The following is a 9,354-nucleotide window of genomic DNA, read 5'->3' as shown; positions in this document are numbered from 1 at the left end:
GCTGTCAACGGCCATTCTAAGCTGAATGTGCCTGCTCTCGTCAGATCGCAGCAGCAATGCAGCTTAAGGCTTGGCAAGTACCAGCATGGGAGACTGGCTGGGAATCCCAAGTTCTGTTGACCTTTTTGAACCTGAAAATTGTGTTAGTTTCTCTATGAGATAGTAAAAGAAGGTTCAAATTGAACAGCTGCGGTCAACGGCCATTCTAAGCTGAATGTGCCTGCTCTCGTCAGATCGCAGCAGCTTAAGGCTTGGCAAGTACCAGCATGGGAGACTGGCTGGGAATCCCAAGTTCTGTTGACCTTTTTGAACCTGAAAATTGTGTTAGTTTCTCTATGAGATAGTAAAAGAAGGTTCAAACTGAACAGCTGCTGTCAACGGCCATTCTAAGCTGAATGTGCCTGCTCTCGTCAGATCGCAGCAGCAATGCAACTTAAGGCTTGGCAAGTACCAGCATGGGAGACTGGCTGGGAATCCCAAGTTCCGTTGACCTTTTTGAACCTGAAAATTGTGTTAGTTTCTCTATGAGATAGTAAAAGAAGGTTCAAATTGAACAGCTGCTGTCAACAGCCATTCTAAGCTGAATGTGCCTGCTCTCGTCAGATCGAAGCAGCAATGCAGCTTAAGGCTTGGCAAGTACCAGCATGGGAGACTGGCTGGGAATCCCAAGTTCTGTTGACCTTTTTGAACCTGAAAATTGTGTTAGTTTCTCTATGAGATAGTAAAAGAAGGTTCAAATTGAACAGCTGCTGTCAACGGCCATTCTAAGCTGAATGTGCCTGCTCTCGTCAGATAGCAGCAGCAATGCAGCTTAAGGCTTGGCAAGTACCAGCATGGGAGACTGGCTGGGAATCCCAAGTTCCGTTGACCTTTTTGAACCTGAAAATTGTGTTAGTTTCTCTATGAGATAGTAAAAGAAGGTTCAAATTGAACAGCTGCTGTCAACGGCCATTCTAAGCTGAATGTGCGTGCTCTTGTCGGATCACAGCAGCGATGCAGCTTAAGGCTTGGCAAGTACCAGCATGGGAGACTGGCTGGGAATCCCAAGTTCTGTTGACCTTTTTGAACCTGAAAATTGTGTTAGTTTCTCTATGAGATAGTAAAAGAAGGTTCAAATTGAACAGCTGCTGTCAACGGCCATTCTAAGCTGAATGTGCCTGCTCTCGTCAGATAGCAGCAGCAATGCAGCTTAAGGCTTGGCAAGTACCAGCATGGGAGACTGGCTGGGAATCCCAAGTTCCGTTGACCTTTTTGAACCTGAAAATTGTGTTAGTTTCTCTATGAGATAGTAAAAGAAGGTTCAAATTGAACAGCTGCTGTCAACGGCCATTCTAAGCTGAATGTGCGTGCTCTTGTCGGATCACAGCAGCGATGCAGCTTAAGGCTTGGCAAGTACCAGCATGGGAGACTGGCTGCGAATCCCAAGTTCCGTTGACCTTTTAGAACCTGAAAATTGTGTTAGTTTCTCTATGAGATAGTAAAAGAAGGTTCAAACTGAACAGCTGCTGTCAACGGCCATTCTAAGCTGAATGTGCCTGCTCTCATCAGATCGCAGCAGCTTAAGGCTTGGCAAGTACCAGCATGGGAGACTGGCTGGGAATCCCAAGTTCTGTTGACCTTTTTGAACCTGAAAATTGTGTTAGTTTCTCTATGAGATAGTAAAAGAAGGTTCAAATTGAACAGCTGCGGTCAACGGCCATTCTAAGCTGAATGTGCCTGCTCTCGTCAGATCGCAGCAGCTTAAGGCTTGGCAAGTACCAGCATGGGAGACTGGCTGGGAATCCCAAGTTCCGTTGACCTTTTTGAACCTGAAAATTGTGTTAGTTTCTCTATGAGATAGTAAAAGAAGGTTCAAACTGAACAGCTGCTGTCAACGGCCATTCTAAGCTGAATGTGCCTGCTCTCGTCAGATCGCAGCAGCAATGCAGCTTAAGGCTTGGCAAGTACCAGCATGGGAGACTGGCTGGGAATCCCAAGTTCCGTTGACCTTTTTGAACCTGAAAATTGTGTTAGTTTCTCTATGAGATAGTAAAAGAAGGTTCAAATTGAACAGCTGCTGTCAACAGCCATTCTAAGCTGAATGTGCCTGCTCTCGTCAGATCGCAGCAGCAATGCAGCTTAAGGCTTGGCAAGTACCAGCATGGGAGACTGGCTGGGAATCCCAAGTTCTGTTGACCTTTTTGAACCTGAAAATTGTGTTAGTTTCTCTATGAGATAGTAAAAGAAGGTTCAAATTGAACAGCTGCTGTCAACGGCCATTCTAAGCTGAATGTGCGTGCTCTTGTCGGATCACAGCAGCGATGCAGCTTAAGGCTTGGCAAGTACCAGCATGGGAGACTGGCTGCGAATCCCAAGTTCCGTTGACCTTTTTGAACCTGAAAATTGTGTTAGTTTCTCTATGAGATAGTAAAAGAAGGTTCAAACTGAACAGCTGCTGTCAACGGCCATTCTAAGCTGAATGTGCCTGCTCTCGTCAGACCGCAGCATCAATGCAGCTTAAGGCTTGGCAAGTACCAGCATGGGAGACTGGCTGGGAATCCCAAGTTCCGTTGACCTTTTTGAACCTGAAAATTGTGTTAGTTTCTCTATGAGATAGTAAAAGAAGGTTCAAATTGAACAGCTGCTGTCAACGGCCATTCTAAGCTGAATGTGCCTGCTCTCGTCAGATCGCAGCATCAATGCAGCTTAAGGCTTGGCAAGTACCAGCATGGGAGACTGGCTGGGAATCCCAAGTTCCGTTGACCTTTTTGAACCTGAAAATTGTGTTAGTTTCTCTATGAGATAGTAAAAGAAGGTTCAAATTGAACAGCTGCTGTCAACGGCCATTCTAAGCTGAATTTGCCTGCTCTCGTCAGATCGCAGCAGCAATGCAGCTTAAGGCTTGGCAAGTACCAGCATGGGAGACTGGCTGGGAATCCCAAGTTCTGTTGACCTTTTTGAACCTGAAAATTGTGTTAGTTTCTCTATGAGATAGTAAAAGAAGGTTCAAATTGAACAGCTGCTGTCAACGGCCATTCTAAGCTGAATGTGCCTGCTCTCATCAGATCGCAGCAGCTTAAGGCTTGGCAAGTACCAGCATGGGAGACTGGCTGGGAATCCCAAGTTCCGTTGACCTTTTTGAACCTGAAAATTGTGTTAGTTTCTCTATGAGATAGTAAAAGAAGGTTCAAACTGAACAGCTGCTGTCAACGGCCATTCTAAGCTGAATGTGCCTGCTCTCGTCAGATCGCAGCAGCAATGCAGCTTAAGGCTTGGCAAGTACCAGCATGGGAGACTCGCTGGGAATCCCAAGTTCTGTTGACCTTTTTGAACCTGAAAATTGTGTTAGTTTCTCTATGAGATAGTAAAAGAAGGTTCAAATTGAACAGCTGCTGTCAACGGCCATTCTAAGCTGAATGTGCCTGCTCTCGTCAGATCGCAGCAACAATGAAGCTTAAGGCTTGGCAAGTACCAGCATGGGAGACTGGCTGGGAATCCCAAGTTCTGTTGACCTTTTTGAACCTTAAAATTGTGTTAGTTTCTCTATGAGATAGTAAAAGAAGGTTCAAATTGAACAGCTGCTGTCAACGGCCATTCTAAGCTGAATGTGCCTGCTCTCGTCAGATCGCAGCAGCTTAAGGCTTGGCAAGTAACAGCATGGGAGACTGGCTGGGAATCCCAAGTTCCGTTGACCTTTTTGAACCTGAAAATTGTGTTAGTTTCTCTATGAGATAGTAAAAGAAGGTTCAAACTGAACAGCTGCTGTCAACGGCCATTCTAAGCTGAATGTGCCTGCTCTCGTCAGACCGCAGCATCAATGCAGCTTAAGGCTTGGCAAGTACCAGCATGGGAGACTGGCTGGGAATCCCAAGTTCCGTTGACCTTTTTGAACCTGAAAATTGTGTTAGTTTCTCTATGAGATAGTAAAAGAAGGTTCAAATTGAACAGCTGCTGTCAACGGCCATTCTAAGCTGAATGTGCCTGCTCTCGTCAGATCGCAGCATCAATGCAGCTTAAGGCTTGGCAAGTACCAGCATGGGAGACTGGCTGGGAATCCCAAGTTCCGTTGACCTTTTTGAACCTGAAAATTGTGTTAGTTTCTCTATGAGATAGTAAAAGAAGGTTCAAATTGAACAGCTGCTGTCAACGGCCATTCTAAGCTGAATGTGCCTGCTCTCGTCAGATCGCAGCAGCAATGCAGCTTAAGGCTTGGCAAGTACCAGCATGGGAGACTGGCTGGGAATCCCAAGTTCTGTTGACCTTTTTGAACCTGAAAATTGTGTTAGTTTCTCTATGAGATAGTAAAAGAAGGTTCAAATTGAACAGCTGCTGTCAACGGCCATTCTAAGCTGAATGTGCCTGCTCTCATCAGATCGCAGCAGCTTAAGGCTTGGCAAGTACCAGCATGGGAGACTGGCTGGGAATCCCAAGTTCCGTTGACCTTTTTGAACCTGAAAATTGTGTTAGTTTCTCTATGAGATAGTAAAAGAAGGTTCAAACTGAACAGCTGCTGTCAACGGCCATTCTAAGCTGAATGTGCCTGCTCTCGTCAGATCGCAGCAGCAATGCAGCTTAAGGCTTGGCAAGTACCAGCATGGGAGACTCGCTGGGAATCCCAAGTTCTGTTGACCTTTTTGAACCTGAAAATTGTGTTAGTTTCTCTATGAGATAGTAAAAGAAGGTTCAAATTGAACAGCTGCTGTCAACGGCCATTCTAAGCTGAATGTGCCTGCTCTCGTCAGATCGCAGCAACAATGAAGCTTAAGGCTTGGCAAGTACCAGCATGGGAGACTGGCTGGGAATCCCACGTTCTGTTGACCTTTTTGAACCTTAAAATTGTGTTAGTTTCTCTATGAGATAGTAAAAGAAGGTTCAAATTGAACAGCTGCTGTCAACGGCCATTCTAAGCTGAATGTGCCTGCTCTCGTCAGATCGCAGCAGCTTAAGGCTTGGCAAGTAACAGCATGGGAGACTGGCTGGGAATCCCAAGTTCCGTTGACCTTTTTGAACCTGAAAATTGTGTTAGTTTCTCTATGAGATAGTAACAGAAGGTTCAAACTGAACAGCTGCTGTCAACGGCCATTCTAAGCTGAATGTGCCTGCTCTCGTCAGATCGCAGCAGCAATGCAGCTTAAGGCTTGGCAAGTAACAGCATGGGAGACTGGCTGGGAATCCCAAGTTCCGTTGACCTTTTTGAACCTGAAAATTGTGTTAGTTTCTCTATGAGATAGTAAAAGAAGGTTCAAATTGAACAGCTGCTGTCAACGGCCATTCTAAGCTGAATGTGCCTGCTCTCGTCAGATCGCAGCAGCAATGCACCTTAAGGCTTGGCAAGTACCAGCATGGGAGACTGGCTGGGAATCCCAAGTTCTGTTGACCTTTTTGAACCTGAAAATTGTGTTAGTTTCTCTATGAGATAGTAAAAGAAGGTTCAAATTGAACAGCTGCTGTCAACGGCCATTCTAAGCTGAATGTGCCTGCTCTCGTCAGATAGCAGCAGCAATGCAGCTTAAGGCTTGGCAAGTACCAGCATGGGAGACTGGCTGGGAATCCCAAGTTCCGTTGACTTTTTTGAACCTGAAAATTGTGTTAGTTTCTCTATGAGATAGTAAAAGAAGGTTCAAATTGAACAGCTGCTGTCAACGGCCATTCTAAGCTGAATGTGCGTGCTCTTGTCGGATCACAGCAGCGATGCAGCTTAAGGCTTGGCAAGTACCAGCATGGGAGACTGGCTGCGAATCCCAAGTTCCGTTGACCTTTTTGAACCTGAAAATTGTGTTAGTTTCTCTATGAGATAGTAAAAGAAGGTTCAAACTGAACAGCTGCTGTCAACGGCCATTCTAAGCTGAATGTGCCTGCTCTCGTCAGATCGCAGCAGCAATGCAGCTTAAGGCTTGGCAAGTACCAGCATGGGAGACTGGCTGGGAATCCCAAGTTCCGTTGACCTTTTTGAACCTGAAAATTGTGTTAGTTTCTCTATGAGATAGTAAAAGAAAGTAGAAATTAGGCAGCTGCTGTCAACGGCCATTCTAAGCTGAATGTGCCTGCTCTCGTCAGATCGCAGCAGCAATGCAGCTTAAGGCTTGGCAAGTACCAGCATGGGAGACTGGCTGGGAATCCCAAGTTCTGTTGACCTTTTTGAACCTGAAAATTGTGTTAGTTTCTCTATGAGATAGTAAAAGAAGGTTCAAATTAAACAGCTGCGGTCAACGGCCATTCTAAGCTGAATGTGCCTGCTCTCGTCAGATCGCAGCAGCTTAAGGCTTGGCAAGTACCAGCATGGGAGACTGGCTGGGAATCCCAAGTTCTGTTGACCTTTTTGAACCTGAAAATTGTGTTAGTTTCTCTATGAGATAGTAAAAGAAGGTTCAAACTGAACAGCTGCTGTCAACGGCCATTCTAAGCTGAATGTGCCTGCTCTCGTCAGATCGCAGCAGCAATGCAACTTAAGGCTTGGCAAGTACCAGCATGGGAGACTGGCTGGGAATCCCAAGTTCCGTTGACCTTTTTGAACCTGAAAATTGTGTTAGTTTCTCTATGAGATAGTAAAAGAAGGTTCAAATTGAACAGCTGCTGTCAACAGCCATTCTAAGCTGAATGTGCCTGCTCTCGTCAGATCGCAGCAGCAATGCAGCTTAAGGCTTGGCAAGTACCAGCATGGGAGACTGGCTGGGAATCCCAAGTTCTGTTGACCTTTTTGAACCTGAAAATTGTGTTAGTTTCTCTATGAGATAGTAAAAGAAGGTTCAAATTGAACAGCTGCTGTCAACGGCCATTCTAAGCTGAATGTGCCTGCTCTCATCAGATCGCAGCAGCTTAAGGCTTGGCAAGTACCAGCATGGGAGACTGGCTGGGAATCCCAAGTTCCGTTGACCTTTTTGAACCTGAAAATTGTGTTAGTTTCTCTATGAGATAGTAAAAGAAGGTTCAAACTGAACAGCTGCTGTCAACGGCCATTCTAAGCTGAATGTGCCTGCTCTCGTCAGATCGCAGCAGCAATGCAGCTTAAGGCTTGGCAAGTACCAGCATGGGAGACTGGCTGGGAATCCCAAGTTCTGTTGACCTTTTTGAACCTGAAAATTGTGTTAGTTTCTCTATGAGATAGTAAAAGAAGGTTCAAATTGAACAGCTGCTGTCAACGGCCATTCTAAGCTGAATGTGCCTGCTCTCATCAGATCGCAGCAGCTTAAGGCTTGGCAAGTACCAGCATGGGAGACTGGCTGGGAATCCCAAGTTCCGTTGACCTTTTTGAACCTGAAAATTGTGTTAGTTTCTCTATGAGATAGTAAAAGAAGGTTCAAACTGAACAGCTGCTGTCAACGGCCATTCTAAGCTGAATGTGCCTGCTCTCGTCAGATTGCAGCAGCAATGCAGCTTAAGGCTTGGCAAGTACCAGCATGGGAGACTGGCTGGGAATCCCAAGTTCCGTTGACCTTTTTGAACCTGAAAATTGTGTTACTTTCTCTATGAGATAGTAAAAGAAGGTTCAAATTGAACAGCTGCTGTCAACAGCCATTCTAAGCTGAATGTGCCTGCTCTCGTCAGATCGCAGCAGCAATGCAGCTTAAGGCTTGGCAAGTACCAGCATGGGAGACTGGCTGGGAATCCCAAGTTCTGTTGACCTTTTTGAACATGAAAATTGTGTTAGTTTCTCTATGAGATAGTAAAAGAAGGTTCAAATTGAACAGCTGCTGTCAACGGCCATTCTAAGCTGAATGTGCCTGCTCTCGTCAGATAGCAGCAGCAATGCAGCTTAAGGCTTGGCAAGTACCAGCATGGGAGACTGGCTGGGAATCCCAAGTTCCGTTGACCTTTTTGAACCTGAAAATTGTGTTAGTTTCTCTATGAGATAGTAAAAGAAGGTTCAAACTGAACAGCTGCTGTCAACGGCCATTCTAAGCTGAATGTGCGTGCTCTTGTCGGATCACAGCAGCGATGCAGCTTAAGGCTTGGCAAGTACCAGCATGGGAGACTGGCTGCGAATCCCAAGTTCTGTTGACCTTTTTGAACCTGAAAATTGTGTTAGTTTCTCTATGAGATAGTAAAAGAAGGTTCAAACTGAACAGCTGCTGTCAACGGCCGTTCTAAGCTGAATGTGCCTGCTCTCGTCAGATCGCAGCATCAATGCAGCTTAAGGCTTGGCAAGTACCAGCATGGGAGACTGGCTGGGAATCCCAAGTTCCGTTGACCTTTTAGAAACTGAAAATTGTGTTAGTTTCTCTATGAGATAGTAAAAGAAGGTTCAAATTGAACAGCTGCTGTCAACGGCCATTCTAAGCTGAATGTGCCTGCTCTCGTCAGATCGCAGCAGCAATGCAGCTTAAGGCTTGGCAAGTACCAGCATGGGAGACTGGCTGGGAATCCCAAGTTCCGTTGACCTTTTTGAACCTGAAAATTGTGTTAGTTTCTCTATGAGATAGTAAAAGAAAGTAGAAATTAGGCAGCTGCTGTCAACGGCCATTCTAAGCTGAATGTGCCTGCTCTCGTCAGATTGCAGCAGCAATGCAGCTTAAGGCTTGGCAAGTACCAGCATGGGAGACTGGCTGGGAATCCCAAGTTCCGTTGACCTTTTTGAACCTGAAAATTGTGTTAGTTTCTCTATGAGATAGTAAAAGAAGGTTCAAACTGAACAGCTGCTGTCAACGGCCATTCTAAGCTGAATGTGCCTGCTCTCGTCAGATCGCAGCAGCAATGCAGCTTAAGGCTTGGCAAGTACCAGCATGGGAGACTGGCTGGGAATCCCAAGTTCCGTTGACCTTTTTGAACCTGAAAATTGTGTTAGTTTCTCTATGAGATAGTAAAAGAAGGTTCAAATTGAACAGCTGCTGTCAACAGCCATTCTAAGCTGAATGTGCCTGCTCTCGTCAGATCGCAGCAGCAATGCAGCTTAAGGCTTGGCAAGTACCAGCATGGGAGACTGGCTGGGAATCCCAAGTTCTGTTGACCTTTTTGAACCTGAAAATTGTGTTAGTTTCTCTATGAGATAGTAAAAGAAGGTTCAAATTGAACAGCTGCTGTCAACGGCCATTCTAAGCTGAATGTGCCTGCTCTCGTCAGATAGCAGCAGCAATGCAGCTTAAGGCTTGGCAAGTACCAGCATGGGAGACTGGCTGGGAATCCCAAGTTCCGTTGACCTTTTTGAACCTGAAAATTGTGTTAGTTTCTCTATGAGATAGTAAAAGAAGGTTCAAATTGAACAGCTGCTGTCAACGGCCATTCTAAGCTGAATGTGCGTGCTCTTGTCGGATCACAGCAGCGATGCAGCTTAAGGCTTGGCAAGTACCAGCATGGGAGACTGGCTGCGAATCCCAAGTTCTGTTGACCTTTTTGAACCTGAAAATTGTGTTAGTTTCTCTATGAGATAGTAAAAGAAGG

At 45.6% G+C, this 9,354-nt stretch overlaps 34 pseudogenes; all 34 read left to right on the top strand.

Moving 5' to 3' along the window:
- The first annotated feature begins 3 nt into the window (after positions 1-3).
- On the top strand, positions 4-122 carry LOC140080281 (5S ribosomal RNA; annotated as a pseudogene).
- Positions 123-373: 251 nt separating this feature from the next.
- LOC140087292 (5S ribosomal RNA) lies at positions 374-492 on the top strand (annotated as a pseudogene).
- Positions 493-562: 70 nt separating this feature from the next.
- Positions 563-681, top strand: LOC140096189 (5S ribosomal RNA; annotated as a pseudogene).
- A 70-nt stretch (positions 682-751) lies between these two features.
- LOC140089781 (5S ribosomal RNA) lies at positions 752-870 on the top strand (annotated as a pseudogene).
- A 259-nt stretch (positions 871-1,129) lies between these two features.
- Positions 1,130-1,248, top strand: LOC140089780 (5S ribosomal RNA; annotated as a pseudogene).
- Positions 1,249-1,869: 621 nt separating this feature from the next.
- On the top strand, positions 1,870-1,988 carry LOC140099507 (5S ribosomal RNA; annotated as a pseudogene).
- A 70-nt stretch (positions 1,989-2,058) lies between these two features.
- LOC140081828 (5S ribosomal RNA) lies at positions 2,059-2,177 on the top strand (annotated as a pseudogene).
- Positions 2,178-2,436: 259 nt separating this feature from the next.
- LOC140087240 (5S ribosomal RNA) lies at positions 2,437-2,555 on the top strand (annotated as a pseudogene).
- Positions 2,556-2,625: 70 nt separating this feature from the next.
- Positions 2,626-2,744, top strand: LOC140084220 (5S ribosomal RNA; annotated as a pseudogene).
- A 70-nt stretch (positions 2,745-2,814) lies between these two features.
- Positions 2,815-2,933, top strand: LOC140086521 (5S ribosomal RNA; annotated as a pseudogene).
- A 251-nt stretch (positions 2,934-3,184) lies between these two features.
- Positions 3,185-3,303, top strand: LOC140081594 (5S ribosomal RNA; annotated as a pseudogene).
- Positions 3,304-3,373: 70 nt separating this feature from the next.
- LOC140091138 (5S ribosomal RNA) lies at positions 3,374-3,492 on the top strand (annotated as a pseudogene).
- A 251-nt stretch (positions 3,493-3,743) lies between these two features.
- On the top strand, positions 3,744-3,862 carry LOC140087238 (5S ribosomal RNA; annotated as a pseudogene).
- A 70-nt stretch (positions 3,863-3,932) lies between these two features.
- Positions 3,933-4,051, top strand: LOC140084219 (5S ribosomal RNA; annotated as a pseudogene).
- A 70-nt stretch (positions 4,052-4,121) lies between these two features.
- LOC140080280 (5S ribosomal RNA) lies at positions 4,122-4,240 on the top strand (annotated as a pseudogene).
- A 251-nt stretch (positions 4,241-4,491) lies between these two features.
- LOC140081593 (5S ribosomal RNA) lies at positions 4,492-4,610 on the top strand (annotated as a pseudogene).
- Positions 4,611-4,680: 70 nt separating this feature from the next.
- On the top strand, positions 4,681-4,799 carry LOC140098234 (5S ribosomal RNA; annotated as a pseudogene).
- A 251-nt stretch (positions 4,800-5,050) lies between these two features.
- On the top strand, positions 5,051-5,169 carry LOC140091447 (5S ribosomal RNA; annotated as a pseudogene).
- Positions 5,170-5,239: 70 nt separating this feature from the next.
- LOC140090015 (5S ribosomal RNA) lies at positions 5,240-5,358 on the top strand (annotated as a pseudogene).
- A 70-nt stretch (positions 5,359-5,428) lies between these two features.
- LOC140091318 (5S ribosomal RNA) lies at positions 5,429-5,547 on the top strand (annotated as a pseudogene).
- A 259-nt stretch (positions 5,548-5,806) lies between these two features.
- Positions 5,807-5,925, top strand: LOC140099506 (5S ribosomal RNA; annotated as a pseudogene).
- A 70-nt stretch (positions 5,926-5,995) lies between these two features.
- Positions 5,996-6,114, top strand: LOC140080279 (5S ribosomal RNA; annotated as a pseudogene).
- Positions 6,115-6,365: 251 nt separating this feature from the next.
- On the top strand, positions 6,366-6,484 carry LOC140087291 (5S ribosomal RNA; annotated as a pseudogene).
- Positions 6,485-6,554: 70 nt separating this feature from the next.
- Positions 6,555-6,673, top strand: LOC140081827 (5S ribosomal RNA; annotated as a pseudogene).
- Positions 6,674-6,924: 251 nt separating this feature from the next.
- LOC140080278 (5S ribosomal RNA) lies at positions 6,925-7,043 on the top strand (annotated as a pseudogene).
- Positions 7,044-7,294: 251 nt separating this feature from the next.
- Positions 7,295-7,413, top strand: LOC140086887 (5S ribosomal RNA; annotated as a pseudogene).
- A 70-nt stretch (positions 7,414-7,483) lies between these two features.
- LOC140081826 (5S ribosomal RNA) lies at positions 7,484-7,602 on the top strand (annotated as a pseudogene).
- A 70-nt stretch (positions 7,603-7,672) lies between these two features.
- LOC140089779 (5S ribosomal RNA) lies at positions 7,673-7,791 on the top strand (annotated as a pseudogene).
- A 259-nt stretch (positions 7,792-8,050) lies between these two features.
- On the top strand, positions 8,051-8,169 carry LOC140092143 (5S ribosomal RNA; annotated as a pseudogene).
- Positions 8,170-8,239: 70 nt separating this feature from the next.
- On the top strand, positions 8,240-8,358 carry LOC140099505 (5S ribosomal RNA; annotated as a pseudogene).
- Positions 8,359-8,428: 70 nt separating this feature from the next.
- Positions 8,429-8,547, top strand: LOC140086886 (5S ribosomal RNA; annotated as a pseudogene).
- Positions 8,548-8,617: 70 nt separating this feature from the next.
- On the top strand, positions 8,618-8,736 carry LOC140099503 (5S ribosomal RNA; annotated as a pseudogene).
- A 70-nt stretch (positions 8,737-8,806) lies between these two features.
- On the top strand, positions 8,807-8,925 carry LOC140081825 (5S ribosomal RNA; annotated as a pseudogene).
- A 70-nt stretch (positions 8,926-8,995) lies between these two features.
- Positions 8,996-9,114, top strand: LOC140089778 (5S ribosomal RNA; annotated as a pseudogene).
- The last annotated feature ends 240 nt before the right edge of the window (positions 9,115-9,354 follow it).

Source organism: Engystomops pustulosus, chromosome 9, assembly GCF_040894005.1.
Source record: "Engystomops pustulosus chromosome 9, aEngPut4.maternal, whole genome shotgun sequence".
NCBI classification, from domain to species: domain Eukaryota; kingdom Metazoa; phylum Chordata; class Amphibia; order Anura; family Leptodactylidae; genus Engystomops; species Engystomops pustulosus.
The sequence above is the reverse complement of the archived record's forward strand: the minus strand, read 5'-3'. Positions and strand labels throughout refer to the sequence as shown.